We start from the raw sequence: 27,293 nt of genomic DNA on the forward strand, positions 1-27,293 counted from the left end.
TTGATAGGAACTGATCCAGAGTCAATGGAATGTTGGAAAATGACTGTCAATGCATCTGCTATTTCCAAGGCCACCTCCTTAAGTACTCTGGGATGCAGTCCATCAGGCCCTGGGGATTTATCGGCCTTCAATCCCATCAATTTCCCCAACACAATTTCCCGACTAATAAGGATTTTCCTCAGTTCCTCCTCCTTACTAGACCCTCTGACCCCTTTTATATCCGGAAGGTTGTTTATGTCCTCCTTAGTGAATACCGAACCAAAGTACTTGTTCAATTGGTCTGCCATTTCTTTGTTCCCCGTTATGACTTTCCCTGATTCTGACTGCAGGGGACCTACGTTTGTCTTTACTAACCTTTTTCTCTTTACATATCTATAGAAACTTTTGCAATCCGTCTTAATGTTCCCTGCAAGCTTCTTCTCGTATTCCTTTTCCCTGCCCGAATCAAATCCTTTGTCCTCCTCTGCTGAGTTCTAAATTTCTCCCAGTCCCCGGGTTCGCTGCTATTTCTGGCCAATTTGTATGCCACTTTCTTGGCTTTAATACTATCCCTGATTTCCCTTGAGAGCCACCGTTGAGCCACCTTCCCTTTTTTATTTTTACGCCAGACAGGAATGTACAATTGTTGTATTTCATCCATGCGGTCTCTAAATGTCTGCCATTGCCCATCCACAGTCAACCCCTTAAGTATCATTCGCCAATCTATCCTAGCCAATTCACGCCTCATACCTTCAAAGTTACCCTTCTTTAAGTTCTGGACCATGGTCTCTGAATTAACTGTTTCATTCTCCATCCTAATGCAGAATTCCACCATATTATGGTCACTCTTCCCCAAGGGGCCTCGCACAACGAGATTGCTAATTAATCCTCTCTCATTACACAACACCCAGTCTAAGATGGCCTCCCCCCTAGTTGGTTCCTCGACATATTGGTCTAGAAAACCATCCCTTATGCACGCCAGGAAATCCTCCTCCACCATATTGCTTCCAGTTTGTTTAGCCCAATCTATGTGCATATTAAAGTCACCCATTATAACTGCTGCACCTTTATTACATGCACCCCTAATTTCCTGTTTGATGCCCTGTTTGGAGGTCTGTACACAACTCCCACTAACGTTTTTTGCCCTTTGGTGTTCTGCAGCTCTACCCATATAGATTCCACATCATCCAAGCTAATGTCCTTCCTAACTATTGCATTAATCTCCTCTTTAACCAGCAATGCTACCCCACCTCCTTTTCCTTTTATTCTATCCTTCCTGAATGTTGAATACCCCTGGATGTTGAGTTCCCAGCCCTGATCATCCTGGAGCCACGTCTCCGTAATCCCGATCACATCATATTTGTTAACATCTATTTGCACAGTTAATTCATCCACCTTATTGCGGATACTCCTTGCATTAAGACACAAAGCCTTCAGGCTTGCTTTTTTAACACCCTTTGTCCTTTTAGAATTTTGCTGTACAGTGGCCCTTTTTGTTCTTTGCCTTGGATTTCTCTGCCCTCCACTTTTCCTCATCTCCTTTCTGTCTTTTGCTTTTGTCTCCTATTTGTTTCCCTCTGTCTCCCTGCATTGGTTCCCATCCCCCTGCCATATTAGTTTAACTCCTCCCCAACAGCACTAGCAAACACTCCCCCTAGGACATTGGTTGCGGTCCTGCCCAGGTGCAGACTGTCCAGTTTGTACTGGTCCCACCTCCCCCAGAACCGGTTCCAATGCCCCAGGAATTTGAATCCCTCCCTGCTGCACCACTACTCAAGCCACGTATTCATCTGCGCTATCCTGCAATTCCTACTCTGACTAGCACGTGGCACTGGTAGCAATCCCGAGATTACTACTTTTGAGGTCCTACTTTTTAATTTAGCTCCTAGCTCCTTAAATTCGTTTTGTAGGACCTCATCCCTTTTTTTTACCTATATCGTTGGTACCAATGTGCACCACGACAACTGGCTGTTCTCCCTCCCTTTTTAGAATGTCCTGCACCCGCTCCGAGACATCCTTGACCCTTGCACCAGGGAGGCCATCCTGGAGTCTCGGTTGTGGACGCAGAAACGCTTATCTATTCCCCTCACAATTGAATCCCCTATCACTATCGCTCTCCCACTCTTTTTCCTGCCTTCCTGTGCAACAGAGCCAGCCACGGTGCCATGAACTTGGCTGCTGCTGCCCTCCCCTGATAAGTCATCCCCCTCAACAGTACTCAAAGCAGTGTATCTGTTTTGCAGGGGGATGACTCCAGCGGACCCCTGCACTACCTTCCTTGCACTACTCTTCCTGCTGGTCTTCCATTCCCTATCTGGCTGTGGACCCTTCTCCTGCGGTAAGACCAACTCGTTACACGTGCTACTCATGTCGTTCTCAGCATCGTGGATGCTCCAGAGTGAATCCACCCTCAGTTCCAATTCCGCAAGGTTGTTGAATCAAGTCTCACTCCAGTGATTTGAGTGCAAAAATTTAGGCTGACATTCCAATGCAGTGCTGAGAGGGTGCTGCACTGTCGGAGGTGCCATCTTTCGGATGAGACGTTAGACCGCGGCCCTGTCTGCACTCTCAGGTGGATATAAAAGATCCCATGACACTATTTTGAAGAAGAGCAGGGGAGTTATCCCCAGTGACCTGGCCAATATTTATCCCTCAATCTACATAACAAAAACAGATTATATGGTCATTATCACATTGCTGTTTGTGGGAGCCTGCTGTGCGCAAATTGGCTGCCACGATTCCCACATTACAACAGTGACTAAATTCCAAAAATACTTCATTAGCTGTAAGGCACTCTGAGACATCTAGTGGTAGTGAAAGGTGCTACATAAATGCAAATCTTTATTTAAAAATGCTATATAAATTTAAGTTGTCGTCACACAGGTCAGTCAGCAGCTGTAAAGAAAAAAGACAAGTTAATGTATCAGGTTTAACCTTTCAACAGAATGAATGCTTCAATATGTTATTCTACAGTGCTGCTACACTAGTTCTCTATCAAAGCTTTCTTTCAACAAAGTCTAATGGTGCTGTGATGATTGTCTGCTCGTCAGTGTGGTATTAAAGTCTGAAATTACGTGACTTCTACTGACCAATTTTATTTTAATGTTTTCTTTTATTTGTTTGCACAAAGTATACAAAGAGCTTTTTTGATACTGGAGTTGAATAATAACCCAAAATAAACATTAATTACAAAGCACAAGGCCAAACAGTCATACTATGCGGTTAATCATTGCTGTGTACAGTAAACTGAGACAAAACTGTCTGATTTAATCTATTTATTGTGCAATAACCCAAAGTGCTTTATGTAGATATAGGGCTCAATTTTCCCCAAGCCCATTTTCTGGTGTATTGCCTGAGTTACATCCGTTTTTTTTGGTCCAGAAATACAGCAAAAATATTTTGCCAAAGTTTCCCCGATGTATAATTCGAATTTGGCACCGTGCAGCGTGTCCTGTCACCTCGGGGGGTGGAGCCTGCTGTCTGCGCCAAAAAACAAAGCCGCACCTTCTGCTCATGCGCAAAAAAAAAGTTACGTTTTTGACGTCGTTGCAATGGACGCACATGCTCAGTGCAGCTCGGATTTGGCAATCAGTCATTTTTAAAGAGCCAGTTGTTGTGTGAGAAGGAGTGATGTGTGAGAACATTGGAAAAATCGCAGCTGGAGCAATACAAGATGCAATGCGGTGCAAGGACCAAGAATTTCCTACAGGAAGAAGTAAGGCACTAGTTACTGTGATTGAGAACAGATGACAGGAGCTGGACACCAGCTAGGTCACATAAAAATGTGACCCAATGAAATGAAGAAACACTGGAACCAAGTTGTAGAAGATTACTGCGCAGTGGTGATCACCACGAGATCTGGAGGCCAGTGGACAGCCCTGTCATGGATTGCTTGGGCAGTCATGGGGAACTTTACGAAGTCATTCCTACACGCGTACAGTGCTGCCGTGACCTGGCGAATGAAGACATATGTTGCATGTTGAGAGATGGCGCACACATCCCCAGTTGTAGCTCGAAATGAGCCGTAGACATAGAAGGAAAGCGCAACTGACAAAGCAGTCCTCCTGATGCTTCTAGGTAGCAGGTCTGCTTTGGCCAACTCTCAGATCTCAGCTACAACTTCTTTGTGGAAATGCAGCCTTCTGACACAGTCTGCATCACTCAGGTGGAAGTACGAACGCCTGGCTCGATATACCTGAGGTGGGTAAGGGCACCCTATGGATTGTGATGTTCCTGATGCAATGAAGTTGAATCAATTGTCTCCTACATAGCACCATGATGCAGAAGGTTCGCACAAGATATGACATTGTCAGTATTGCTCCCATACTTAAATTTAACCTTTTAAAGAAGCTCAAAATGGCAGGAAAGCAGGCAGGGCAGGTTCGCAGTTGTATCTCTCCAGGTCTGTATGGATAAACCATACGCAAAGGTCTTGTGACTTCTCCTCTCTCTCCTCCCCCCCCTTTACTAACTGGAGTGTTGTGAAGTCTCTCTCTCTATCCCCTCCCCGGGCTCCAAGCCTTCTGATCGGCACCTCGTTCTCTCTCTCCTCTCCCTCCCTCCCCCCCCCCCCATGGCTTGTTTTGTAGCCGAGTCCTGAGCCCGTGTCCGGGCGCTCGGCCGATTCTGCCGGCCAAACCTACGATCCTCCAGCAAGATGTTCAGTGATGGCGTGTGTGCGAGTTAAAAAATGAGAGAGTACTGAAATCCAACAAATTTTCCATTTCTACGTTGACAGGTTAAAAAAAAATTGAACTTTATTATTGATTTTGACAGTGTTCTCGACTCCCTCCAAAATCTTCGATTTAAAAACAATAGTGTCTTTCAGCGCAGATTTGTGAATGTACGCTGGTTTTCTTAACCAGAAGGTTTTTTGGGAGTGGTCAGATACGCCGACCAAAGAGAAAAACATTTTCGCCAAACTGCGAGCAATTGAAAAAACCGGCGCTGACATGACATCAAAAAAAACTGGCCTAGGAAAATCATAACTCAGTCAGTTGCACCACGCAGGGGGAAACTTTGAAAAAAATAAATAAGCCAAAACTACCGGCGCAAATGAACGGGGAAAATTGAGCCCTATATAATAGGCTGTGTTTCTAAATCATTGTAAAAGGAAACAATGTCATGTCTGTATATTAATGTTCCTAAAATATTGTTCCCACCTTTTATAAAACCATAAATTGTTGCTGGTAGCCGCTTTGAAAAGGAACTCTACATCTCAGCAGAACAGAGACCTGTATCGGAGTGCCTGAAAGATTTTGGCTAGAATTTCCATTTGGACCGCCCGTTTATCGCCCGAATATCATCAGCAGTAATTTCGGCATGCAATTGCCGCTAGCGTTGCCGCAGGTCGCCTGCCCACTTTTCCCACCCCAAAGGTGCAGAAACTTCCCCCCCTCGCAGCGCGAAATCTGCCAATCCACCCGTTTTTAACCGCTGAAGAAACGTACCGCCCATTTTTTAGGTACTTAACATGCCTTATCCCAGCATTATGCTTCCATCTTTGGAAATCTTTATTTTGTGGGAGATTAAAAGGCTGTGTTAGAACATAAGAATATAAGAAATAGGAACAGGAATAGGCCATATGGCCCCTTGAGTATGCTCCACCATTCAATAAGATGATGGTTACTACCGATGTCAGGCTAACCGGTCTATAATTCCCTGTTTTTTTTCTCCCTCCTTTTTTAAAAGTGGGGTTACATTAGCTATCCTCCAATCCATAGGAACTGATCCAGAATCAATAGAATGTTGGAAAATGACCACCAATGCGTCCACTATTTCTAGGGCTCTGGGATGCAGACTATCAGGCTCTGGGGATTTATCGGCCTTCAATCCCATCAATTTCCCTAATACAATTTCTTGACTAATAAGGATTTCCTTCAATTCCTCCTTCTCACTAGACCCTCGGTCCCCTAGTATTTCCGGAAGGTTATTTGTGTCTTCCTTAGTGAAGACAGAACCAAAGTATTTGTTCAATTGGTCTGCCATTTCTTTGTTCCCCATTATAAATTCACCTGAATCTGACTGCAAGGGACCTACATTTGTCTTCACTAATCGTTTTCTCTTCACATATCTATAGAAGCTTTTGCAGTCAGTTTTTATGTTCCTTGCAAGCTTACTCTCATTACTCTATTTCCCCCTCCTAATCAAACCCTTTGTCCTCCTCTGCTGAATTCTAAATTTCTCCCAGTCCTCAGGTTTGCTGCTTTTTCTGGCCAATTTATATGTCTCTTCTTTGGATTTAACACTATCCCTAATTTCCCTTGTTAGCCACGGTTGAGCCAACTTCCCCGTTTTATTTTTACGGCAGACAGGATGCACAATTGTTGAAATTCATCCATGTGATCTTTAAATGTCTGCCATTGTCTATCCACCGTCAACCCTTTAAGTATCATTCGCCAGTCTATCCTAGCCAATTCATGTCTCATACCATCTGATCCCAGCCCCGGCATCCTGCCATTGCCTCAAAAAGGCAATCGACTCACCTGCTGGGCAGATCAGTTCCGACCCCCACATACACACATAAATTCCCTGTTCCTCCTTCCACCACTTGTCCCAGCACACTTCCACTACACTGAGCAGCTGTATGAGGCGCTCATTAAAGAAATGTTCCGCCAGTTCTTTGAACTCAGTTACAGGGATGTGAGTCGGGAAAAGTTGTACGACATGGGAGTGTACGATAATGTTGGTCCGGGGAGACAGAGGCTAGGGGTGCTCAATGATGTCGCTACGGCGTTTAGCGCAGGTACATCTCTCATCAAGACAAACCGGGACCCAGGGGAGGAAATTAAAGGGTTAAATTCCCCACCCTGGTATGACATTGGTTTGAATGTAGAAGTTCCTCCACACACTCTTGTAATTGTACAGTTTCTCATTGTAATATATTTATTGCGGCTGTCTTGCAAAAGGCGAAGCAAGGCACTCTGAAGTCGGTGGGAGGCCTACCGGTGGCTGAACCTGAATGTTTTTCTCTGTAAATATGTCTTGGTGTTATATTTTAAGGGATGTATTCTGGGTGTTTTAAAAGTAAACTATATAGGGTTGATTGGAGACCACGATGTGTTTTCACCAGCGGACATTTGATATTCCAGAAGAATTCTTGAAATATCATAGAGGTGACTGTAAGAATTCGGCAAAAACATCGGCGTAAACTTTTTGGAAATTGCTACTATATTTTCTGTTACAACAGAGAAGCAGACAGCATTGACTTGGGGCAAGCCCAAACATGTTTAACTTGAATACACATCAGCTGGGGGGAATGAATCAATGGCTGAAAGCAGGAACATCATGGTTGATGGGTTCCCATTATATGACAAAGGGCTCCCATCAGTGAGACATTAAGTAAAATGGCTGGTGTTCAAGCTATCGAAAGACAAAGGAAACGATGTGGCCACCCAGACTTTGCGCAGCCACACATTGAGGTACAGTCCAGTTGACAAAGGAACAGGCCAAAGACTTGATTTTGCTTTTCAGTTGGACTGCCTCAGGGGAAGAACAGTTGAACTTTTGGGCGAGAAGAAGCTTTTTGCAAGTATAAGAGACGGCAGTTGCAGCCATCTCTCTCTCTTCCCTCTTCTACGCCTACTTGCGTTGTTCAACACACAAGGACTGAGCACTTGTCTGGGAGGGAGAGAAGAAACACCATCTATGAGCAAAGAGAGCCTTGCTATTTTGACTGAGAAGCTGACCTTGAGACCGGACTTGAATACCACAGATTGGTAAAGAACCAGACGATACGCCTCATCAGGAGAAGCAGCGAGTAAGTCAGAGGGGTAATTGGTGAGCATTTATCCCAGCCCACACATCTTTAAAACCACTGCATAGAGTGAAAGGGTGTCATGTGTCCAACGAACCCTTAAGGGTTTTAGTGGGGAGGTTTTTGCAAGGATCATAGGCGTACGCACAATTCTGTTGGACAAATTCGGTGTGTACTTTTGAATCCGAGCAAGGGTGTTTTAGATGTGGGTACTTCGCTTTAGGGGCCTGTTCAGATGGGCCAGACTGTGTGTTGTACTGTGTTTGTTTGATTTACACTACCAGGGTGTGTTTTACTGGGTGCAGGTTTGTGCTTTAACTTGAATAAAAGCATTGTGACGGTTGAGACTGAAAGATCTGTCTATGACTGTATATTACTGTTCACGACTATAATTTCGGTGTCTAGAACTGTTGTAAGAGGGGTGATTCAAAACCACCAAGGGCAAAACCACTTACAATAGGATGCAGACTGTTGAGGAGGAGATGATCTTACCCTCAACGAAATTACAGGGAGCACTATTCGTACCTGCACCTGACCGATACGCAGTGCATTAGAAGGCTGCGCTTCCGAAAAGAGGTCTTCACTGAGATATGTCAGCTCATTAAGGCAGACAAGCAACCTATCAGAACCATCAGCATCGCACTGCCTGTCGAGGTGAAGGTGACTGCTGCACTTTCTTTCTATGCATCCGGCTCATTTCAGGCATCAGCTGGTGACATATGCGGAATCTCTCAGTATGCCACACATCGCTGCATTCGCCAGGTAACTGATGCACTTTACGCACACAGGATGGATTTTATTAACTTTCCAATGACCAGGGAGGCACAGAGTGAGAGCGCTTTGGGTTTTTCGAGAATAGCAAACTTCCCTAAGGTCCAGGCTGCAATAGACTATATGCACATTGCCCTGTGAGCACCTTTAGAGGAAGAGGAGGTGTACCGAAACCAAAAGGGATTCTACTCCCTGAACGTGCAACTCGTTGTCGACCACAAGCAAACAATCATGGCAGTAAATGCAAAATTTCCAGGAAGCATCCATGACGCATACATCTTGCGTAAGAGCACTGTCTCTGACCTGTTTTAGAGTCAGCCACAAGGGTCACTGCTGGATGCTGGGGGATAAAGGATACGGCCTTACCAGCTGGCTCATGACCCCCCCACGAAAGACTCAGACAGAAGCCGAGAAGCGCTACAACGAAAGCCATATAGCCACATGCAATATAGTCGAAAAGACAATTGGAGTGCTTAAGCAACACTTCCGATATATAAACCACTCCGGAGGTAGCCTGCAATACCACCCTGAGCAGGTTGCTCAGTTCATTGTGTGATGCATGTTGCACAACTTAGCCGTCAAGAGGGGACATGAATTGTCAGATGGGACTGCCGAACCACCTCAGGAGAGATGGGTGGAGGAAGAGGACGAGGAGGAAGACAGGGACATCGAGGAGGATGAGGTTGAGGAGCCTGGCGATGAACCCATACCACCACCGCCCATCGCTCCCCCCCACCCAGACACCAGAGGGGAAGCCCCGTGGTGCTTTAGCAACTGCAAAACTGTTATGTCAGCAGTTCATAAATGAACGCCTTGCTTGAACGTTGAAAGTTACGTTTCACCCTTGTCTGGCCATGTGTGTATCCCTTACAATGATTGTTACTCCTCATTTTCTAGAAGTGAGTGAGACACTGCACAAGAATGGTTCAGTTGAATCATTTTTTTTATAAATGTTGTCATTTGTAATTAAGTTAAACAAGTTTAGGTAAAATAAATAAAATAATAATTTTACAGAACAAAACATTGTAGTCAATAACAACCAACAACAACAACAGCAACAACCACATCATCAACAACAAGTAAAAACAACACCCTCCCACCCTCCTAAGATTCTACCTGCGGCCACCTTTCCCAACGCCTTTCCTCCCTGATCCCTGGTCCTGCCCACGTCGGGACCAGTACGTCATGCAGCAGAGCACCTCGAGCGTGGCTGCTGACGGGTGGTGGGGTGGCGACAATGGCTGTGTGATATGTGTGGGGTCTGGAAAAGTGGGGGATGTTGAGGACCCGTCTTCAAAGTTGGAAGTCACCTCCCGATGATTAGGTGCTGTCGCCATTGGTGGTATGGCACCTTGGGGTGCAGTGCCATATCCCAGGACCATCGATTGCCGTATAGTATTGGCATTGATGGACTGGTTATTCTCCATCACCGCCGCAATCAGCTCCACCATGTGATTCGATTGACGTGCTGCCAAAGCGGCGATGTTGGCAGACAACCCAGCAATGGCCTGGAGGAGCTCTCGACTCACGTCGATGCTCGTCCTAGATAGTCCCACCATGTCCAGGTTTGCATCTGCCTGTCTTGCAGTGTTCCCACCTTGCCAGATCAGCCGCCACGGATTCAGCATGGGGTTCGGTGTGCGCTGTTGCATGCTGCTTGGTCCCGCTTCCTCGGACCAGAATCCAAGAAAGTTGGATTCCGATGAGGACCTGGTGGCCGCAGGTAGAAAGGACCCTTCAAGTCCCGCCACCCCATCACCACCGTCACAAAGTTTTAAGGAGTGTCCTCCTCTTCAATGATCTCTTCCACCGTCTCTTCCTCTGATAACTTTTCTCTGGGAGGGGCAGGCGGCTCCTCCTGTGCAACTGTAAAACATAATATTAATGGTTAGCGGCAGGGGAGGGTCAGAGGTAACATGACTGCAATTCACTTTGCACAGGCTTATGTAGAGGAGCAAACCGCTGTATCATGTATTACCGAGAATCACTACATGAAACTAACATAAGCAGAGTAGACAGAAACTGAACGACATAACAAAATCTAGAGTCCCAAACAGTATGTTGTTTTCCAAGTGGCAGAGTGTGATCAGCCAAAAATTCATGTCAGAACTAATAACAATTCATCATCGTCATCATCATCATCATAGGCAGTCCCTCGGAATCGAGGAAGACTTGCTTCCACTCCTGGAGTTCGTGGTGGCTGAACAGTCCAATACGAGAGCCACAGTCTCTGTCACAGGTGGGGCAGACAGTCGTTGAGGAAAGGGGTGGGTGGGACTGGTTTGCTGCATGCTCTTTCCGCTGCCTGCGCTCGTTTTCTGCATGCTCTCGGCGTTGAGACTGAAGGTGCTCAGCGCCCTCCCGGATGCACTTCCTCCACTTAGGGCGGTCTTTGGCCAGGGACTCCCAGGTGTCAGTGAGGATGTCGCACTTTATCAGGGTGGCATTGAGGGTGTCCTTGTAACGTTTCCTCTGCCCACCTTTGGCTCGTTTGCCGTGACGGAGTTCTGCGTAGAGCACTTGCTTTGGGAGTCCCGTGTCTAGCATACGAATGATGTGGCCTGCCCAGCGGAGCTGATCGAGTGTGGCCAGTGCTTCAATGCTGGAGATGTTGGCCTGGATGAGGACGCTGATGTTAGTGTGCCTGTCCTCCCAGGGGATTTGTAGGACTAAATAACATTTAGTGCTCCCAGCATTACATTACATTCTACCTTATATTGACATAACATTGAATTGCATGACCGCAGTGCAGCCCGGGGATTATGCAGACTTACCCTCTAGGAGAACAGTTTCAGCACCACTACGCGTAGCGGTGCGATCATGTGCAGCGCACTCCTCCAAGTCCGACAATTCGACCCTCTTCAGCGGACCGCCGCTCTTTTACGGAGTTCTGCCCTATTGCTGGCTAATTGTTTCTGCAAAGGTGACAAAAAACTACATGTAAACTAATTTCACATCTTTAGGGAACACATAGACATCCCCAATTAACCATCCCCAGTCCTTTCGTCTGAATGAGTGCATCATTTAAGTACCATTAGGATGCAAGTTATGCATGATGCGCACGTCAAAATACAGAAGGCTAACACAATGAGATCGATGATGGGAAATAAAAAAATGACACCAAGCTTTACAACATAATAAAATGCAGCACTACATTAAGGGTAATTAGTCAGTGCGTGATAAAAGTTATTACTCTCGCCGACCCAACGATGTCATTCCAACGTTTGCAGCCTTGGTTTGGCCACCGCATCACGGGCGCGGCAGACGACACCGCCTCTGCGATCTCTCACCAGATTCTTTGCTAGACACTTGGTATGGGTTTTCCGCGCCTATCCTGGGTCAATTACTCCCAGCGAGCCTCCACCTTGTGCACCAACGATTCCTGCGCCTCCTCTGAAAACTGCATGGCCCTCCTCCTCCCACCTACCTCCCTCTCCACTTCCATATCTTCTCCTGCACATTATACTGAATTAATTATTTATTTTTATTAATTGATCTATAGCTATATATAATTTATAATTTATTATGTAGTATTATGTATTATTATTAGTATGCCTTAAATACAATTCAAATGCTTTTCTCCTAACTGTTCACAATGAGCCTCTCTCTCCTCCTCACCACTAGCAACAAGACTCTCTCTCTTCTCTGCGCATGTGCAGGGTCACCTTTGACCCCGAAATCGCAGAAGAATGTCCACGCATGCGCAGAGAAGAGAGAAAGGCTTGTTGCTAGGGGGGTGCTTGCCTTTACAAAGGTAAGCAGATCGCCGATGCTGGGGGACCAGTGCCACCGCCCACTCCGGCCTGCTGTCGCTCAGTACCGCCATCGCCGACATCCAACCTACAAAAATCTCGGGAATGGACCATAGCGGTATTCTGCCGGTTCTAAAGATGCAACCACTGGAATACTGCTAAGATTCAGGCAGTAGCATTAGAGATGGAAATTCTAGCCCATAGAGTTAAATGGTAAGTATCATTATTAAGCTTTTCTTTTTCTTTTTTTATATCAGTAAGTAACCTGTTAACATTGTTGTTGCCAAATTAAGTGTATCTAAAGGTTAAGTCATGGCAGGAGAGCTCGGTCATGTGTTATGCTCCTCCTGTACCATGTGGGAACTCAGGGACACTTCCGGTGTCCCTGACGACTACGTGTGCGGGAAGTGTATCCGCCTCCAGCTCCTGACGGACCGCGTTGTGGATTTGGAGCTGAGGGTAGATTCACTCTGGAGCATCCACGATGCTGAGAATGACGTGAGTAGCACGTGTAGCAAGTTGGTCTTACCGCAGGTGAAGGGTCCACAGCCAGCTAGGGAATGGAAGACCAGCAGGAAGAGCAGTGCAAGGAAGGTAGTGCAGACGTCCTCTGCATTAACCCCCTGCAAAACAGATACACTGCTTTGAGTACTGTTGAGGGGGATGACTCATCAGGGGAGGGCAGCAGCAGCCAAGTTCATGGCACCGTGGCTGGCTCTGTTGCACAGGAGGGCAGGAAAAAGAGTGGGAGAGCGATAGTGATAGGGGATTCAATTGTAAGGGGAATAGATAGGCGTTTCTGCGGCCGCAACCGAAACTCCAGGATGGTATTTGCCTCCCTGGTGCAAGGGTCAAGGATGTCTCTGAGCGGGTGCAGGACATTCTAAAAAGGGAGGGAGAACAGCCAGTTGTCGTGGTGCACATTGGTACCAACGACATAGGTAAAAAAAGGGATGAGGTCCTACGAAACGAATTTAAGGAGCTAGGAGCTAAATTAAAAAGTAAGACCTCAAAAATAGTAATCTCGGGATTGCTACCAGTGCCACATGCTAGTCAGAGTAGGAATCGCAGGATAGCTCAGATGAATATGTGGCTTGAGCAGTGGTGCAGAAGGGAGGGATTCAAATTCCTGGGGCATTGGAACTGGTTCTGGGAGAGGTGGGACCAGTACAAACCGGACGGTCTGCACCTGGGCAGGACCGGAACCAATGTCCTAGGGGGAGTGTTTGCTAGTGCTGTTGGGGAGGAGTTAAACTAATATGGCAGGGGGATGGGAACCAATGCAGGGAGACAGAGGGAAACAAAATGGAGACAGAAGCAAAAAACAGAAAGGAGATGAGTAAAAGTGGAGGGCAGAGAAACCCAAGGCAAAAAACAAAAAGGGCCACTGTACAGCAAAATTCTAAAGGGTCAAAGTGTAATAAAAAGGCAAGCCTGAAAGCTCGGTGCCTCAATGCGAGGAGTATTCGGAACCCAGGAGAGGGCTCTGAGCTAGTTAGAGTGGGTGAGAGCGCAGATGAACAGGACCCCAAGAAAGAATGCAAACGGCAGGAGGCAACAGAGCAGAGTAGCACTGGGGTAAGTGTAAACCACAAGGTGATAGGAAAGGACAATATGTATGAATATAAAGGGGCTGCAGGAGGGGTCAAAACTAAAAGTCATGGTTTAAAAACTAGTATTAAAACACTCTACCTAAACGCATGCAGCATTCGAAATAAAGTAAATGAGTTGACGGCACAAATCATACAAATAGGTATGATTTGGTGGCCATTACAGAAACGTGGTTGCAGGGTGGCCAAGACGGGGAATTAAATATACCGGGGTATCTGACAATTCGGAAGGATAGACAAGAAGGGAAAGGAGGTGGGGTAGCTCTGTTAATAAAGGATGATATCAGGGCAGTTGTGAGAGATGATATTGGCTCTAATGAACAAAACGTTGAATCATTGTGGGTGGAGATTAGAGATAGTAAGGGGAAAAAGTCACTGGTGGGCGTAGTTTATAGGCCCCCAAATAATAACTTCATGGTGGGGCAGACAATAATCAGGGGAATAATGGAGGCATGTGAAAAAGGAACGGCAGTAATCATGGGGGATTTTAATCTACATATCGATTGGTCAAATCAAATCGCACGGGGTAGCCTGGAGGAGGAATTCATAGAATGCATACGGGATTATTTCTTAGAACAGTATGTTACAGAACCTACAAGGGAGCAAGCTATCTTAGATCTGGTCCTGTGTAATGAGACAAAAATAATAAACGATCTCCCAGTAAAAGATCCTCTCGGAATGAGTGATCACAGTATGGTTGAATTTGTAATACAGATTGAGGGTGAGGAAGTAGTGTCTCAAACGAGCGTACTATGCTTAAACAAAGGGGACTACAGTGGGATGAGGGCAGAGTTAGCTAAAGTAGACTGGGAACACAGACTAAACGGTGACACAATTGAGGAACAGTGGAGGACTTTTAAGGAGCTCTTTCATAGTGCTCAACAAAAATATATTCCAGTGAAAAAGAAGGGCGGTAAGAGAAGGGATAACCAGCCGTGGATAACCAAGGAAATAAAGGAGAGTATCAAATTAAAAACCAATGCATATAAGGTGGCCAAGGTTAGTGGGAAACTAGAAGATTGGGAAAATTTTAAACGACAGCAAAGAATGACTAAGAAAGCAATAAAGAAATGAAAGATAGATTACGAAAGTAAACTTGTGCAAGACATAAAAACAGATAGTAAAAGCTTTTACCGATATATAAAACGGAAGAGAGTGGCTAAAGTAAATATTGGTCCCTTAGAATATGAGAAGGGGGTTTTAATAATGGGAAATGTGGAAATGGCTGAGACCTTAAACAATTATTTTGCTTCGGTCTTCACAGTGGAAGACACAAAAACCATGCCAAAATTTGCTGGTCACGGGAATGTGGGAAGGGAGGACCTTGAGACAATCACTATCACTAGTGGGGTAGTGCTGGACAGGCTAATGAGACTCAAGGTAGACAAGTCCCCTGGTCCTGATGAAATGCATCCCAGGGTATTAAAAGAGTTGGCGGAAGTTATAGCAGATGCATTCGTTATAATCTACCAAAATTCTCTGGACTCTGGGGAGGTACCAGCGGATTGGAAAGCAGCTAATGTAACGCCTCTGTTTAAAAAAGGGGGCAGACAAAAGGCAGGTAACTATAGGCCGGTTAGTTTAACATCTGTAGTGGGGAAAATGCTTGAAGCTATTATTAAGGAAGAAATAGCGGCATATCTAGATAGGAACAGTGCAATCAAGCAGACGCAACATGGATTCATGAAGGGGAAATCATGTTTAACTAATTTACTGGAATTCTTTGAGGAAATAACGAGCATGGTGGATAGAGGTGTACCGATGGATGTGGTGTATTTAGATTTCCAAAAGGCATTCGATAAGGTGCCACACAAAAGGTTACTGCAGAAGATAGAGGTACGCGGAGTCAGAGGAAATGTATTAGCATGGATAGAGAATTGGCTGGCGAATAGAAAGCAGAGAGTCGGGATAAATGGGTCCTTTTCGGGTTGGAAATCAGTGGTTAGTGGTGTGCTACAGGGATCGGTGCTGGGACCACAACTGTTTACAATATACATAGATGACCTGGAAGAGGGGACAGAGTGTAGTGTAACAAAATTTGCAGATGACACAAAGATTAGTGGGAAAGCGGGTTGTGTAGAGGACACAGAGAGGCTGCAAAGAGATTTGGATAGGTTATGCGAATGGGCTAAGGTTTGGCAGATGGAATACAATGTCGGAAAGTGTGAGGTCATCCACCTTGGGGGAAAAAACAGTAAAAGGGAATATTATTTGAATGGGGAGAAATTACAACATGCTGAGGTGCAGAGGGACCTGGGGGTCCTTGTGCATGAATCCCAAAAAGTTAGTTTGAAGGTGCAGCAGGTAATCAGGAAGGCGAATGGAATGTTGGCCTTCAATGCGAGAGGGATGGAGTACAAAAACATGGAGGTCCTGCTGCAACTGTACAGGGTATTGGTGAGGCCGCACCTGGAGTACTGCGTGCAGTTTTGGTCACCTTACTTAAGGAAGGATGTACTAGCTTTGGAGGGGGTACAGAGACGATTCACTAGGCTGATTCTGGAGATGAGGGGGTTACCTTATGATGATAGATTGAGTAGACTGGGTCTTTACTCGTTGGAGTTCAGAAGGATGAGGGGTGATCTTATAGAAACATTTAAAATAATGAAAGGGATAGACAAGATAGAGGCAGAGAGGTTGTTTCCACTGGTCGGGGAGACTAGAACTAGGGGGCACAGCCTCAAAATACGGGGAGCCAATTTAAAACCGAGTTGAGAAAGAATTTCTTCTCCCAGAGGGTTGTGAATCTGTGGAATTCTCTGCCCAAGGAAGCAGTTGAGGCGAGCTCATTGAATGTATTCAAGTCACAGATAGATAGATTTTTAACCAATAAGGGAATTAAGGGTTTCGGGGAGCGGGGGGGTAAGTGGAGCTGAGTCCACGGCCAGATCAGCCAAGATCTTTTTGAATGGCGGAGCAGGCTCGAGGGGCTAGATGGCCTACTCCTGTTCCTAATTCTTATGTTCTTATTAAGTTTACCTCTCTCTACAGGCACTGACTAGCCTGCTGTACATTTCTGGCACTTGCTGTTTTTGTGGCAGAGTAATTATCGATTGACAGTGTTCTCCCTACTTTAAACAATCAACAATTATTAAGCTTCAAAAACAAAAACATCCCAGAAAAGCATAGCCGGCCAGTCAGCTTCTGGGGAAAGAAGAGACAGGCTAATATTTCAGGGCCCATTAATCTGCCTTTTCTCTCATAAGAATATTAGGAACAGGAGTCCTATTTCTTATGTTCTTATATGTCAGCCATTCAGCCCTCTGGTCTGCTCCACCATTTAATTCGATTATGGCTGATCTGCACCTCAACTCCATCTTCCCGCTTTTGCTCCATATCCCTTGATACCCTTACCTAACAAAAATCTATCGATTGAAAGCTTGAATTGACCCAGCATTCACAGCCTTTTTTGGGGGGAGGGGGGGAAGAGTTCCAGATATCTACCTTTGTGTAAAAATGTGGTTCCTGATTTCGCTCCTGAATGGATTACCTCTAATTTTAAAATTATGTATACTTGTTCTTGATTTTCCCATCAGAGGAAATAGCTTCTCTGTATCTAGCCTATCAAATTCTTTTAACATTTTAAACACCTCGATCAAATCATCCTTCAATCTCCTATATGAGGGAATACAAGGCAACAACTTACATTTATACAGCATCTCTAATGTAGTAAAACATCCCTAGGCACTTAACAGGAGCGTTCTCAAACAAAATTTGACACAAGCCACATAAGAAGATATTAGGACAGACACTTGGTCAAAAAGGTAGGTTTTAAGGAGCATCTTAAAGGCGGAAAGGGAGGTAGAGAGGTTTAGGGAAGGTATCTTAGAGCTTAGGGCCTTGGCAACCGAAGGCACGGCCACCAATGGTGGAGTGATTAAAATCGGAGGAATGCAAGCGGCATTAGAGGAGTGCACATATTACGGAGAGTTGTAAGGCTGGAGGAGGTTACAGAGAAAAGGAGAGGCAAGGTCATGGAGGGATTAGAAAACGAGGATGAGAATTTTAAAATCAAGCCAATGAAAGTCAGCGAGGACAGGGGTGATGGGCGAACGGGACTTGGTGCAAGTTAGGATACAGGCAGCAGAGTTTTAAAAAATTCATTTCTGAGCTGTGGGTGTCGCTGGCAAGGCCGTCATTTATAGCCCATCCCTAATCCGTTGAGAAAGTGCTGGTGATCCGCCTCCTTGAACCGCTGCAGTCCGTGTGATGAACTTAAGTTTATAGAGGGTGGAAGATGGGAGGTCGGCCATGAGCACATCCAAATTCTCAAATCTAGAGATAACAAAGGCATGGATGAGGATTTCAGCAGCAATTGAGTTGAGGCAAGGGCAGAGTAGGATGATGTTATGGAGATGGAAATAGGTGGTCTTAGTGATGATATGGATATGTGGTCAGAAGCTCATCCCGGGGTCAAATATGACACAAAGGTTGAAAACAATCTGGTTCAGCCTCAGACAGTTGCTAGGGAGAGGCATGGAGGCGGTGACTAGGGAAGGGAGTTTGTGGCGGGGACCAAAGACAATGAGAATTCCTCCTTTTCCTGGTCCTCGTAGCCTGCTGGTGCATTTAAACAATATGCAGTCATCAAATTTATTAGAAGGAGGTACCAGAATGGTGGTTAATGGTTCAGCAGAAACTCACGGGCCTCACACAGTGAGGAGCAGAGCAGCAGCAAAATAGTGCAAGGTCTTGGAGTAAACTATAAACGATTTTATTACATTGTAATAATGGCAGTTCATGCAACCTGTCCTCATAATTTAATCCTCTAAACCCTAGTATCATTCTGGTGAATCTACAAATGTTAACAGACCTCCTGCACGTTTCTGGCATTTTCTGTTTTTGTGGCAAAGTAATTATCGATTAACTGTGTTCTCCTTACATAACACACCAACAACCAGAAAATAATACAGGCAGCCACATTAGACATGCATTGTCAGCTACGAGGTGGCGAGGAATCCATGTATGGACCACAAGTAAAAATATAACAATAAGTACTTTAAATAATGACAGTTATAAATGGTGGTGGACAATTAAACAACTAATGGGAGGAGGAGGCTCCATGGGGTGGAAATTCAGTCACACCACTGTTGCGGAGTTAAACCAGGCAGAGCCGTAAATTTTGCGCCGGGAAATGGTTTGCGTTTCCAGCCGTAAAATTCACCAGCTGGGCCCCGTGTTTGGAGTGCAGCACTACGGGAAGCATTCCACACCTCTTTTAGGGCGCTAGGCTGGCTGAGCAAATGAAAATCCCGAGCAAAACAGCTGGCTTGGTAGCATCCTAACAGAGGTTTCCGTGGAGAAAACCCCCCCCAGAAAAAACCCCACTAAAAACATTCCTAATTCATTACTGACGTGACACCAACATAAATCGAAAAAATTTTAAGAAGTAAAACAATCACACCTGCCTGAGGTAGACATTTCTTCAATCACTTCGGCCAGTAAAGCTTGGAATGCCAGTTTTCACTGGCGGTCCCACTAGGGCGCTACAGGGTACCACGGAGCGGGCGCGATCCAAATATAAAGCCGGTGTCGAAGCCAGAGGCAGTTGCACACTGGCTCGCCTCTCCCAGGCGGTGCTGCTCCCCGCCCCCGCAAACCAGGCACCGAATGAGACCGCGGGGCGCTGGAAGCTGGCCACCCGGCGCAAGTACTTTCCGTCGCTATTGCCACCCCTCCAGGGAGCTAAGAGGGGCAGGAAAGGATTAAAAATCCAGCCCCATGAATATCCCCATCCTCAATGACGGCAGAGGCCAGCACGTGAGTGTTGCAATGAAGTTCAGCCAGAAGTGCCTAGTGGATGATGCATATCAGCCTCGTCTGCATCTTCCTCTTCCCTTCGACAGCAGATGCTGTAAATCTGAAATGACAGCATAAAATGCTGGAAATACTCAACAGGTCTGGCAGCATCTTGACCTGTGACGTGAACTCTGTTTCTCTTTCCACAGATGTTGTCTGATCTGCTGAGTATTTGCAGCGTTTTCTGTCTTCTCAGAGGCCTTCCTTTACCATCCTGGACCTTGCAAGCATCCAGCAGCACTCCCTACACACTTAAAAAAACTTTTAACATTTATTGCAGCAAGCCACTACTTCAGTAAAATCAAAAAAATTTAGTCCAAAAGCTTAAATGCAAACGTACCTGAAAGATGTGTTTGTCCCTTTAAGAGGTGCTGAACAGCACTTCTGTCAGTCTGCTGCACACTGGGTTCAGATGGCGAGCTTAGGACCCGGCGCTGAAGTCAACGCAAAGGTCCAAATTCACCTTGGTTAAATTGGCGTTACACGCCAACTGACGTCACCGCTCCCATATTTTACTTTGCAGGGCGATGCATCTTAATGGCAGTGCTGCCGAGCTTAGGAAAATTGAGGATGCCACCAGCTGGCGAAAGAGGGGTGGCTGCAGTCCTCTCGCAATTTTTTGACAGTAATGGGTGACGTAAAGCCCCAGAATTTTTAGCCCATAATAGCTAAATTATGGTTGGAATGCTGTACTATTACAGAAACTGCAGCTGAAACTATTATACCTATTTCTGCAAATAAAAATAGAAATATTCAGCAGGCCGGGTGGGCTCAACAAGCCGTATCAACGTAAATTCATTTTAGACAGCGGGATGGAATCCGCAACGGGATCGTGACCCGCCACTGACCGCCCTAACCTGCTGAGGTGAGGAATATCCTGGCCAATGTTTCTGTTTTTGTTATAGATTTCCAGCAGTTGCTGTATTTTGCTTTTTCTATTTCTGCATATTCTCCTTACAGATTTCCAGCTGTTTATTCAAAGACTCTGGAAAGAATAAGGTGCTGTCGATTTGTCACATATTTATGACAATTATCTGCAATAGAAATGCCGATAGGGAACATTTTATAACAGATTAAACATATTGGGATATTTCCTTGGCCCTGCACTCCCGGAGTCACAATCAGGCAGCACGGGTCGGAAATTGAGCAGAATGGGCTTATATTCTCTGGAGCTTAGAAGAATAAGAGGCGATGTAGGATCCGTTCCCCCCCCCCCTCTCCCCCCGCCCCACCCCCTACCCCCAATGGTAAAAATTGCATTATTGAATATAAAAACTCAGAACTGCATCACAGCTTGCAAAAAAGCTGAGCAGGAAAGGGTTAATTCTTACACTGCAGCCAAACCATCAGACATCATGAGGGACAACGATACAGGATATCTGCCAGCGACCTAAATCACTAGATAATGGCAGCAGAAGAGAGAGAGACATTCACACCTTCAATGTTTCCTGTCTGAAAAGATACAGGAACATTCATATATTCATTTACCTTAAGAGGATCCATTATTTAAAAAAACATACCTTGGATGTGGTTCCAGAAAGGCTGATGTCAGGGTAGGCCTAGACAATGGACTAAACCCTGAGCCATTTGGATATGAATGCTACTAGAAACCAACAATTAAGTCACCTTGGGAAGGTTACTTTGTAAAGGACCTCACCCTACAGAAAGACGGGGGCCAAAGTAATCATGGACAATTACTCTAAATGAGGGACAATTAGCCATCAGGAGTTCACATCTGATGTGGCCATCATATTAAATCTGTTCCAAGATTGCAAGTTGGTTTTCGAAGGCAAACAGACACAGCAGTACAGGAACAGCAACAGAAGCCAGCCAGTCTTTGGGACACCTGCAACCAAGAAAAGGGGCTACAGTCAACCTCAGAAGACAGCCGAGGAATTGGTGATTATATGTTTTGTTCCAGCCAAATCATAGAAGGGGTGTGTGTATTTGGGTCTGGGTAACATTATATGTAACAGTCAAATCGCGAACGGGTTTAACTGTGTCAAGTTGTGCCGATGCAAATTACCTTTTAGTAGGGTTTTGTATTCTGGGTTTGTTAGTCCCACGTAGATCGTAGTGATTTATACGAGGGAGGTAGTTATGTGCATGTTCAATAAAACGAACGAATCTTGGTTGAGCCAAAAACCCTGTGCCCTGTGTAATTTTGTTCTTATAAATCCTGACGTCAAAGCACCGTGTAACGGGGGACTAGGTATTTAGAAACCCTTACAGTGATCTCATTGAAAATTATAACATTCTTAGAGGGCTTGACAGGGTAGATGCTGAGAGGCTGTTTCCCCTGTTTGGAGACTCTACAATTAGGGGTTATAATCTCAGGACGAGGGGTCGGCCATTTAGGATTGAGGTGAGGAGAGATTTCTTCACTCACAGGGTTGTAACATTTTGGAATTCTCTACCCCAGAGAGTTGTGGATGCTCAGTCAATGAGTATATTTAAAACAGAGATTGATAGATTTTTGGCAGGAACGTGGAGTTGAGGTGAACGATCAGCCATGATCTTATTGAATGGTGGAGTAGGCTCGAGGGGCTGTTTGGCCAACTTCTGCTCCTAATTCATATGTTCTTATATAGGATTGCTACACCGCAGCCTCAATTCTGTAATCCCTGCAAGTGTGGACCCTGCTGGGAGCACAGGATTGCAGAATTATGCATGCATCAGACGCCTGAGTTTTATTAAATAAAACACTGGGTGATATAATACAAGGAAATCATCTTGCTTGCAAAATACCTGGAGCACACCAGCGTGGAACGCTTTTATTCTTTTCTGGAACCAATTCCACTGACACCCACAGAAGGAACTTAAAAAGTATCTATCCCTCGTCACCTTATGGTGATTCTGAGTTACCACATGACAGGAGGAACTACAATATCCCTCAGTAAGGAAGTTAAAGTACTGTAACAAAACTTTACAAGTCTCCCCTTTCTCAGATTAGCAGCTTAACTGTACAAATATTAAGTGTTCCCTATTTAATATTTTACTTTACAATGCATGTATATTCTATAATTAAAAGGTTAAATAGAGGCCCCATCTGCTCTCGAGTAGACGTAAAAGATCCCATGGCACTATTTCAAAGAGCAGGGAGTTATGCCCGGTGTCTTGGCCAATATTTCTTCCTCAATCAACATAACAAAAAACAGATTATCTGGTCATTATCACATTACTGTTTGTGGGAGCTTGCTGTGTGCAAATTGGCTGCCGCATTTCATACATTAAACAGAAAAAATGACTTACATTTATATAGCGCCCTTCACGACCACTGGATGTCATAAAGTGCTTTATAGCCAATGAAGTATTTTTTTGATGTGTATTCACTGTTGTAATGTGGCAGCCAATTTGCACACAGCAAGCTCCCACAAACAGCAATGTGATAATGACCAGATAAACGGTTTTGTTATGTTAATTGAGGTACAAATATTGGCCAGGACATTGGGGATAACTCCCCTGCTCTTCTTCGAAATAGTGCCCTGGGATCTTTTACGTCGACTTGAGAGAGCAGATGGGGCCTCGGTTTAACGTCACATCCGAAAGACGGCACCTCCGGCAATGTAGCGCTCCCTCAGCACGGCATTGGAGTGTCAGCCTAGATTTATGTGCTCAGGTCCCTGGAGAAGGACTTGAACCCACAACCTTCTGACTCAAAGGCGAGTGTGCTACCCACTTTCAAAAAATATTAATATTTATTTAATATTAAGAACATTTGCAACACTGTGATCATTCCATTGTATCATACAAATCCATTTCGCCCCTCTGCACAGCCATTCCTCCAAAACATATTAACATCAAAACCTGAAGGTTAATTTGTCTCCTGTAACATATTATAATTTATTGTACTTCACAAATTGATCATAAAATACTACCATTACATTATTTTCTGAATAAAACATCCATAGAGCCTTGTAATGATCTTTTATATTTAAAATACTATTTTAGCTTTATTCTCCTCCCCTTAAAAAATAGAGCATTCCTTCTTTGCATAATCACAAATCTAGCCAAACTGAACATTAAATTAATTGCCGCTCTGCTAGACTCGGGCAGACTCTCTTGCAATCCCCATCTTAAAATTGAGTCCCACGGGATTTCCATTCTTGCTCTTTGGTCCTCACCCAGCAAGAAAACCTGATACAACTGTTGCACATAGTACTTAAAATCCTTTAGCTGCGGACATAACACCAGTAAATAGGACAGAGTCTTATCCCGCGTCCACACGCTGGGCAAGTTGCCACTCGCCCAATCTTACACAAGACTATCATGGTAAAAATCCGGTTATGAGCCAATTTGAAATCCAGTTCAATCCACTCTGGACATTTAAAATTCGCCCACACTTCCTTCCAAATCCTGTTGAAGTCCAGCTGTGAGTATATATTTTTGAAAAACTCCTGACCAGCAGGTGTCTTAAATCTCCATTCTCTAAATACTCCATAGAAATCTCGAATATTACAGTTGTCAACTTGGACGAACTCCTCCCCTTTCTCCAGCAGAAAGCTTGGAAAAGCGGGACGCATTATACCTCCTTTGGAGAGTTGTGTATTTATTTCTTCCATCCAATCCTGTGGCATTGCCCTCACAATCTTCTCATACATGATCTTAATTGCTTTTTCCTCTACATCCTGATCCTCCTCCCAAACCACATCCCTCACTACCGCTTCCAGCAACCAACTGGAATTACCTCATATAATACATCTTTCACATATATATTACCAGCTTTTATAAAAGCTTGATTAAATAATACCTCACCTTCAATGTTGATCCACCTGTTCAAAAATAAGGGCTGTTCTAAAAATTTCTCAGCATCTTTGGGCACAAACTGCATACTTTAAAAAAATTGGGCCTAAGTGTCTACAACCCCCTTATAAAACTTAGGGAGAGGTTTAATCGATTTCAAAAACATATTGTTATGTTCCATATAAAATATTCCCTGTCCTCCTATCCCACTTAATTAAAAAACATGCTGGAAACAACTTTTCCAAAAACTTGTATTTGACTTCTAAAAAAATCTTTTCACCCATTTAATTCCAAAGGATTTTTTTCTTCAAATCAATATCTGGGAAATTGAGTCCTCCTTGATTCCGTTAACCAATGATGTATTGTAAGCCACCAAGGCTGGTTTCCCTTCCCATAAAAACTTTACACAAGCTTCTTGGATAGACTTTTCCACCCACTCAGGAATGTCCCCCCACCGTCAATAAGTACCATAGTTTAGATGTTTAGATAGCAGGAGAGCTGACACCATTGTCGCTCTTCCTTGCACATTCAACCACCTTCTTTCCCATCTTCCTAATTTTCAGAACCCTCGGATCCCAATTTAGTCAATCCACTTCATCCCTATCCTTCTTGTATCCCATATGCACCCCCAGACCTTCTAAAACCTCCACCACCTTAAAAGGGCTTTCCTCCAACAACTCCCCCCTACTCTTTCCCACAACCAGGCATTGGGACTTACTATAATTTACTCTGGCTCTTGAAGCTCTACAATACTGCTCTACTACTCCCATAGCTTTCCTCACTGACACCCCATCTCTCAACGCAAGGTTGTGTCATCTGCATATTGGTGTATTACCGACATCTGCCCGCAACTGGGATCCGCAATCCCGACTACGCCATGATCCTTTCGCATCATATAACCTAATGGTTCTGCTACCAATGTGTACAACAATGGGGACAGGGGACAACCCTGTCTCACTGATCTCTGTACTGCAAAATATTTGGATAAAAAACCATTACATTTAACACAGCTAAATGTGTTTGAATAAAAAAATCCTTATCCACTCAATGACATTTTTCCCAAGACCAAATGCTTCCAAAACCATCAATAAAAACTCATGAGAGACTGTATCAAAGGCTTTCTCTTGATCCATCTTCAGCACATAAGCTTCCCTCCCACTCTCTTCCATGAGTTCCATTGCATCTCGGATTGAGAGCACAGAGTCAGCGATGTCCTGGCCTGTGACGCCATAGAACTGAGAGGGCAAAATTACCTGCAGCATCACCTTCTTCATACGATTTGCCATAACCCTCACCAAGATCTTATAATACACATTTAATAATGTGATGGGCCTCCAATTCTTCAGATCCCTTCTATCCCCTTTATTTTTCTAAGCTAATCATCATAGGCAGTCCCTTGAACGAGGATGACTTGCTTCCACAAGAGTTCACAGATGTTTCAATGAAGGACCCAATGTTCCAGTCCTGAACTCCAGTTGAGTGGGTGGAAGATGCCTGTGTGTGGATTTTTTAAATGTGTGGTGGCCGTTGCACATCAGCCACCACACGGGCTCGACAGAGCTAGGCCTTTATCCGGTGGCAAGGGTTAAACTAGGATGACTGGAGACCTGCTCTGCTGAGCTAAGTTTATGATACCTCTCCTCATAGATGGGGCCAGGCTTCCCTCAGTTTTAATCTCCTTAAAAACCTCTAAGACCAATGGACTTAAAATCTCTAAAAATTCTTTATAAAATTCTGCACTTAGTCCATCAGACCCTGGGCTTCCCCCCCTCCCTTCATTCCACTTATTGCTACTTTTAATTTCTGCTAATCCGACTTCTTTGTCACACATGCTTCTCTCATCCTCCTTTAAACCCTCTTCAATAAAAGCACTAACCTTCTCCATCGCAATTTGGAAATGTATTTTTTTGTATATAGCTCTTAATAAAAGCTACTAGCCATCTCCATAATCTCCCCTCTTTCATTAATAATATTTTTCCCAACCTTCAACTCTTCAATTAATGATAACCTTTGTCACAACTCTCTTGCTCTAGAAAATATCTAGTGCATCTTTCTCCCTCCAATGCATTTTTAACCTTTGCGCAGAGAATGGCCTACTTGCATTTTTCAGCTTGCAATAATTCCTACTCTTCCTTTAAAACCTTCCACTTAGTCTCTGCTCCCTTATCCCCTCCATCAACTGCTTTACAGATATCTGTAAACCTTCTGTTTATATTCTCTTCTTGAAGCCGGTTAGCTGTCGCTCTTTCTTTCCCACATTAAGAGCATTGTCCTCTGAGGGGCTCGGCACTCCAGGTCCCTCAGCAGCCATCTGGCTGATGTTTATAGGCCAAAAAGGCCCTAAAATTTGAGAAAAAATTCCCTAAAAACCCACCACCAACTTTTTACACATTTACTCCAACTCCTGCAGTAATCAGCAGCACCTGCTCACTCCTAGCCCCTCCCACCTAGAGAGTGCTACCCACTGAGCCACAGCTGACCTATTACAACAGTGACTGCACTCCAAAAATACTTCATTGGTTGTAAAGCACTTTGAGGCATCTTGTGGTCATGAAAGGTGCTATATAAATGCAAGTCTTTTGTCTTTTTAGTATTTGAAATGGAAGAATATAAAAAGATCTGCAAATGGGATTAGAGTAGATAGCTCCAATTGAAGGTCTAGCTCCAGCACAGACATAATGGGGAGAATAGCCGCCTTCTGTGCTTCTGTCATTTCTAGGATTGCACAAAAATATTCACTTTTCCAACATTTAAGAAGCGTGTGGGAAATACTATATAGCTTGTAATTTGATGCAGACCTGCTACTGTTAGCCACAACGGAAATAAATCACTTTTTAAACATTTGCCTTTATATTGTTTAATGTGCAAGAGCTGTTCCACAAA

At 44.6% G+C, this 27,293-nt stretch overlaps 1 long non-coding RNA gene across 1 annotated transcript in view; it reads right to left on the minus strand.

The window, feature by feature from the left end:
- Positions 1-9,552: 9,552 nt before the first annotated feature.
- Positions 9,553-27,293, minus strand: part of LOC139263817 (uncharacterized) — a 38,158-nt gene continuing 20,417 nt past the window's right edge. The window contains exons 3-4 of the long non-coding RNA XR_011593215.1: positions 11,281-11,421; positions 9,553-10,372 (exon numbers count right to left, since the gene is read on the minus strand). This is a non-coding gene — a long non-coding RNA (uncharacterized lncRNA). The remainder of the gene's footprint in view (positions 10,373-11,280; positions 11,422-27,293) is intronic.

The sequence above is a fragment of the Pristiophorus japonicus genome, chromosome 5, assembly GCF_044704955.1.
Source record: "Pristiophorus japonicus isolate sPriJap1 chromosome 5, sPriJap1.hap1, whole genome shotgun sequence".
Classification (NCBI taxonomy): domain Eukaryota; kingdom Metazoa; phylum Chordata; class Chondrichthyes; family Pristiophoridae; genus Pristiophorus; species Pristiophorus japonicus.